Here is a 7,515-nt window from a genome sequence, read left to right on the forward strand (position 1 = left end):
AACATTTAGACTAAGGATATTTCGTGGCATCCATTCCTTGATATCCAATGCAGTATATCAAGAGGTACTGCACTTTTGTCAATCAAATAACCAACAAAAGATAAATCAATAAAGTAACCAAGCTAAATATTAAATTTTTATAGATTCTGGATTAAAAGCATAGTTAAGATTTCTTACATCTGAGAATTCTATGGTGGAGCAGAGAAATAAAGTATAAAGCATACATTGATGCTAATTTCAACCAATAATTATGCTGAAGTGCAAGTCCATGACTATACATTGAATTAAACACGCAAAACACAAAGAAATATGGTTAAGACTCCAGGTACACCACACCCCTGTTTTTCCACATACCTTTCTAATATCTCAATTCTCAAAGCACATAGCACCAAACTCACCTTCTCCACCCTGGCCGGGCCACCTTATCTGAAATTCAAATCCACCAAATGGTTAAAATCATTCGGAACAAAATTCCAGAAACAGCATCAACAGTACGCAACTGAAGATTTTTTGGAAACTAATATATATATATATATATATATATATATAAACTATGAATTGAGTGACCCAGAAATAGAAAAAATGGCCTGACTTTTATGCCAACATGCAAGAAGAAGAAGGTACACATAAGAATGGAAATCATTTTTTATGCATTTGATAGAAAGCTATTGTGTTGGCTAAGCTTACATCTTCCATGACCAACTTAAGGAATATTTGGAAGTTCAAGAGAAAAGATAACATAATATCTCTCAGCCCTTGGAACAATGCTAGAAACAAGATGATGACATATAAGCAACATGCTTAATATCAGATGGATACAACAGGTGTAGAACAAAAATGTATTTTAAAAAACCAAGTGCATTACAACCAGCTGATAACAAAAGTACAAAAAAACTGCATATCTGTTCAAGGTTCTTACCCTCATCATCTTTAGAGGATGATGGTGATCTGTAACTTTTGCCCTCTCCTTTGCCATTTGATGGAGCTAGCCTTTGCACCCATGGTGACATTGTACTCAATTTACCATTAGTGGAAGCTGGCAAAGAATGCCGCCTGATGAAACCATTTTCCATTTCATATTGACCAAACCCCGGGGATCCTTGTGCTCTAAGTTTTGCCTTGGCAGATTCAGTTGCTTGCATATACTTTGGCAGGGTTGGAGTATTCTGTGAAACATTCTCTGGGTATTCCTGCTTTGCTGGGAAAGATCTTCTCCAGCATTTCTGGTTCCCCTTGCTAGTGTAATCCTCCTTTGTATTTAGCTCCTCATTCACCACTGGAATGTTATCAACTTTTTCAACTGTTTCCAGAGGAATTCGCTCACCAGCAGGGTGATCATCATGCATCATATCAACTGTCTCCTCCAATGCCAATGGTTTTGGAGGTATTTCTACCTCAGACAGTTTAGAGTCATTGGAAACTACCACTATTGGGTCATTTACTTTTTCAGAGGAATTATTGCTACCCTTCTGAGGAGCATCAGATACTGTGGAGCTTGACACCTTTCGCATATTTAACTTTGGCTTCTCAGTCATAGCCTGACCAATCAGGAGCCACTGAGTTGGATACAGCAACTTTCCTCAAATTTCGTTTTACCCTCACAATTTCATCAGGAGTCTGTTGATCATGGCTTTCCTGAGGTAGCGTCTGGGCTTTTCACACTCAGATGTGGGATGCAGTGAATTATTTTCAACATTTACAGTTGGGACCTTGCGCACACCTCGTTTTGCCCTGCTTGGTTGAGTTTCCCCTGTTTGAATGCCATCTTGCTGTCTATGAGATTTAGTGTCGGGAACACATTTTGGCTGTGAAAGTGGTCCCCAAAATTGGATGATGACCAGCATTCTAGCCAATCCCAAGCTGAATTTGGTTCAACTGGGTCATAGTGGAGGCTCAAGGACATAGCAGTTGGCAATGAAGCAAGAAGCTATATAACGAGCAACATTGAATGCCATCAACTCCTATATTACATGCTGTAATAAAAATAAAAGACTAAATATATAATATCCTAAAATCTTACTTGCTTCGTCACTTTGCTTCAATTTCATATGCTTTTCTTTTTCTTATATGAATCATTTAAAATGTAGATTATAGAGGCCACTCAAGTTCTACAGCTTGAGCCTTTTCTGGTAAGCAAACCACAGTGTTACATGGGTCACTCTATATTGAGAAGATTAATGACAATAATGCTATGGCCACTTAGTTTCCCCAATTAGTGCATCCATACAATAGTCTATACTACCTTTTGCATACATAATTGTAGTGAAAAGGCTGACTAGACAGTGGATTAATCCTGTACAGAAGATGATTCTAAAATTCAGAACATATTTTTTTCTCGATTGCAAATGATATACTAATTGTACAAACCATGAAAGTTCTGAAGTATTTAAAAAAACCAGATGCTTATATACCTTACAAACTAAAGAATTTGTTGACAGCTTTTCTGGCCTAGTGGTTGTATGTAACCCAACTGGCCCAACTTGTGTAACAACCTGGTAAAGGGAAAGAGATATTACAAAGACAGAATAAGATGCACAAGATATTACCAGGTTTAGAGCTGCCTAGAAAATGCAATAAGCTCAACAAGAAATGAGCTTATTCAAGAAAATCAATACATCAACAGTGAAAAGGAAAAAAGAACAAAAAGTTAAAGGAACTGAAAAGCATTATGACATCACATTCTTGAGATAAATGCTGGCAGTCAAGGAATATAAAGTCTATAAGGAAGCATGTATTAAATTTGGATGATGAATAGATGAGTGACACACATGAAATTCATTCAAATCTGAAAATTCAAAGTAGCATCAATCAAGGACTTTTTGGGGCAGGTATATAAATCAGGACAACAAGACAAAAAGTGAGCAAGGTCATTTCACTCATCTGCAATTAGACCAAACCAGCTAGAAATCATTGTGGTTCAATTTTGAAAGTGCTGTTAAGGGCAATGAGAATGGCAAATGGTTGATGCTGTGATATAAGATACAATAGCAAATGGTTAACAAGTGATGACAACCTTTTGGGCAGCCAAACACGATTAATATTGTTTAAAATTTTGAGCAGAGCTGGTTTACACTCCTGCAATTACATAAGAAGTGGGAATACCTCAAAGATGAACAGGATATGGATGCAATGGGGTACTCCATAAATATACCAGAGGCACCGAGAAACGTAATTTTAGAATTTCTTCTATATGATGAACATAACTCACAACGTTTTAGATAGGGCTAAATGGCAAAAAATGATCCATATAGCCAACCCCACTTACTTGGGATTAAGGCTTAATTAAGTTGAACTGAGTTGTATAAACACAGTGCATAAAGAACTCCCAATATTGGGTATAATAGAAAAATTACGAGATTCTTTAACCACATCATATAGATATTCAGAAAGACCAGTTACAGATTAATTAAAACCAATTTAGGTGTTACTTGAAAACTTACCACACTGCATTCTTTCTGCACTTCAAGCCCACAAACAGAAAGTCTGACTTTTTGACCACGAATGTGTGCCTGTAACTTAACAATTCCCTGCATGCAGCACAAAGTAGCAACGGCCTGTCTCCTAACCAAGTGTCCGCGAATAAGTGCTTGCAGCCTTATGATGCCCTTAAGAGCACGAAATACCCGGCAAGCCTTCACAGATATTATACTTAAATTAGATCCGTATTACATTGAGATAACCTTGTAGATTTAACTTAATGAAAGAAAAACGTATGGATCTTTGTTTCGCAGATAGCCAATGAAAACTTAGGTTTCATTCAAAAATTATTTAAGTACAAAATATCCTAACAGCAAATCACATAACTAATTAATTTTATATATAAAAAAAAGCACTAAATATAGTGTTTTGGAATCCATACACATACTTTTTCTTTACAATAAGCAGAAAATTTGTAATCCAACCTGAATACCTGTCAATAACTGAAATAAGACTCTCATACAATAGAAATATAGACACCTCTACAATATCTATACTTCCCCACCCCCCAAGCCAAAACCCTAAAAGATTAACTAGAAAATTAAAAATCAATGTGCACACATGCATATAGTGCTTTTTTTTCTCTTAAACAATGAACCATAAAATTTTTACATGTATGTATTTCTATCTCAATTTTCATTTTATGATTATCATTAATAATGCTAATTGCTTAAACAATCATTCGCAATATGAACTGGTACTCCATAGCATCAATTTTTAGATGGTTTCACCAAGATATTACCTCATAATGGCTTTCATGAGTTCTTTAAAACCACAAATGCTTTCAATTATAAGACAGTACTATGAGAGACTGTAGTCAAAACCCCAACATATTGTCACAAGGGTATGCATTTATCTAGAAGATGTGGCATACAACGCATTAGAGAACCAGAAAGACATGCTAGAAAGGATCGCAGAATTAGCTTCAAATTTCTGATTCATGCAATTAACCATTATGACATATCTTTTTATTTCATGCAAGAAAAGTTACCAAATAGCCTTTAAAAGTTTCCTGTGCCTTTGTAGCAGCTTGTTTTTGCCTAGTAATCTCAGCACTGTCAGATGAATCCAAACCCATGGTTCCTTCTGTATGTGCACCTTGCTTTGCAGGCATTGAGAGCATCATGTGGTAGGTTGGCAGTTACTCCAATTTCTGATTTTTCTTCAATTCTGTTCAAGGTATGGAGTGCCACATCTGAAACTACAGAAGGATTCACTGACAAATCACCAGACACTGCCTTACAGGCAATGGTTGCCTCTTTATCAGTTGTAGATTTCTTCACATGAGATGAGATTCACAAATCAGTGCAGGCCCAAGTCAAACATTGCTCAGAGTATATCAAAAACCAAATTGAAAGCATGTGCATAATTTCCACTATATATAAGCAGTAAGCAAGTAACAAGCAATAGGCAACAGGCAAAATGGTAAAACTATATCTTCTAATTATCAATTGACAAAAGATATGTGAAAACATATTATGTAGTGAAATTTCAAGTATAACACAAATTAGATATATGACACATAATACCTAGACATAACGCTGACCTCACATAAACTTCTACACTTTGATCCAACAATCAGGGACAGGCTATAGTTGCAAAACATTGATAATCAGCCAATTGAACCTCCAGATGGGCTATAAGCACATTCAATAATTATGCCTTTTACATAACTTATTGGAGCATAAATCATTATAGGCATGAGATATTTAGATAGTATGGTATTCTGGCATGAGAAGATGATATCAATATCTCAAGAAAAGAGAATAGTACAAGTAGAAGCAATATGTAATAATCGGTCATTCAAATAATTATGGTGTTCCACATGCGCCCTTCATTCCAGTAAACCAACATCATACATCAAAACATGTACACATGCATAGATGTAGAAAGAGAAAGAGCCAAATCATAACCGTGAGCAGTAATGGAAAACTGAAAGGCAGTAACTAAGTACCTTTAGAAAGCTAGATTTGGATGGTTTCTTCCCAAAAAGTATGGTCTATACCACTTTCCTGGAGACTTTCCCATTGCAAGAAGGCTTATACCAAATAAATTGGACCTATTTTCCTAGCCCTGCATGGTTTAACAAGTTAAAGCTCAAAAGACAATATACAAGCTAAAAAATAACATGATATAAGTTTTATGCTGATCCAAAAAAAAATAAAAGAACACCAAAGATTAAGTCAGGATTCTCAATCTCAATCTGAACCAATTTTTTGAGCCCACGTAACCTCAGTCTATGTCCATTTTATACAAAATATCATTCAAACAGAAATAAACAGCAATTTCTCTGTTGCGCCCTAAGAGCACTTAGACCATCCAAACTAAAAGATTCTCTCTGTAATGCCAAGCAAAAATTACCAAGATTTCTATACATTGCAACTGAAACCCTTCCCATCCCTCCCCCTCCCACTCTCCAAATACCCCCAAAAGAATTCATTCACTTGGTTGTTGTCCATATCATATTACTTGTATTTCCACCCAAAAAAGTAAACATTCCAGTAAACTAAAACACTTGAAGACAAATTACAATAAAGCATAAATGCAAAAAACTTGGTTCCTTCATTCATTCTCGATGCACCCCAATTCACCATTTTGCACAAAACCCAATATACTAAATCAGACACAGCCTCATAAACACGACAGACCCATTACAATAAGCTCAAGGAAACACACTTCCTAAAACAAATACAGAAACAATACGAAAATCCACAAACAGCCCAAAAACCAAGCTCTCAAATGAAACTGATACAGGTGAGTTTCGTTCAGCTTTTTTAAACTTTGGTTTTTCAAAAAGTGCGGTATGATACTCGATACTTTGAAAAAGTTCAGCATTTGATCAAAGTTGTTAAAAAGTTTTTTTTTTTTTTTTTTTTTTTTAACCTGTAGTTTGACTAATACTTATAAAAGTTATAGTTTGAGTGATAAATTATCAAAAAGATCAATGTATATATAAGAGAGTTTATTTCATTTTTAAATCGACTACTTCATAATACTTACTCAAAAAAAAAAAAAGCTACTTAATAATAATAATAATAATAAATATATTATTGTCATAATTATTTGTTATTACTATTACTATTATTGGTATTATTTTAATAATGTTAGTTTTTTTAGCATTAATTATTTGTTATTCGAAAAATTTTGAACCAAGTATGTTATCTATCTTACTTTAATAATGTTATCTATTTTTAATAATATCAATATCACTATTTTAATAATGTTTTTGTCTTATTGAATATGGTGTTATCTGTTCTGGCATGATGGTCTGAAGGGGTTTCAAATGGTAAAATTGGGTTTTTAATAAAAAAAATGAGCAATTTGGTAATTGAACCAACAATTCCTAAATGTTGAAGTGGCTTTTTTGCAAAAGCTAGCCGAAGGTCCTTTGAATTTTTGGGGGTCTTGCACTTTTTGAAAAAACAACTTTCTTGTTAAAGCAGTTTTTTAATACCCACCAAACACCTAGCATTTTGAACTTTGAAACAAAAAGAGCTTTTTGCCATCTAAAAGTGCAAACAAACGGGCACTTTTACAGTAGAATAAACACACAAACACTGAAACAGTAGAAGATCTGCACAAAGTAAAATGTTAAATATATTAGCAACGCAATGTATTATACCATGTTGTATATGCTAGAGTAGATGCGGAAGGAGAAGTATAGAATAGAAACACCGAGAACACGAGAGTTTCGTGGTTTAGCCTTGTTGGTCTAGGAGGAATCCCTTAAGGGGTACATCTTTATTATGTAAGAGTGTAGTACAATAATCTATATTACAATAAACCCTAACATGAGTATATATAGGCGACTAAACTCTAGATTACTAGTATAAGTAAGAGTGGGTTTGAGCTTATTACATTGAGCTAATATGTCTAATATATCTCTAACACCCTTCCTTAAACTCAAGGCGGAAACTCGATGAAGGTTTGAGGTTGGATAAGCATGAGAAGATTACTTGGAGATACCTTGAAGAAACCACAATGAATAATGTACCAATTGACCAATTTTGGAGTTTCAAATGAAGAAACAGAATCCAA

General features: G+C 34.7%; 1 pseudogene; it reads right to left on the reverse strand.

The window, feature by feature from the left end:
* Positions 1-225: 225 nt before the first annotated feature.
* Positions 226-6,303, reverse strand: LOC115976535 (annotated as a pseudogene).
* Positions 6,304-7,515: the final 1,212 nt, after the last annotated feature.

Source organism: Quercus lobata, chromosome 2 (assembly GCF_001633185.2).
Source record: "Quercus lobata isolate SW786 chromosome 2, ValleyOak3.0 Primary Assembly, whole genome shotgun sequence".
NCBI classification, from domain to species: domain Eukaryota; kingdom Viridiplantae; phylum Streptophyta; class Magnoliopsida; order Fagales; family Fagaceae; genus Quercus; species Quercus lobata.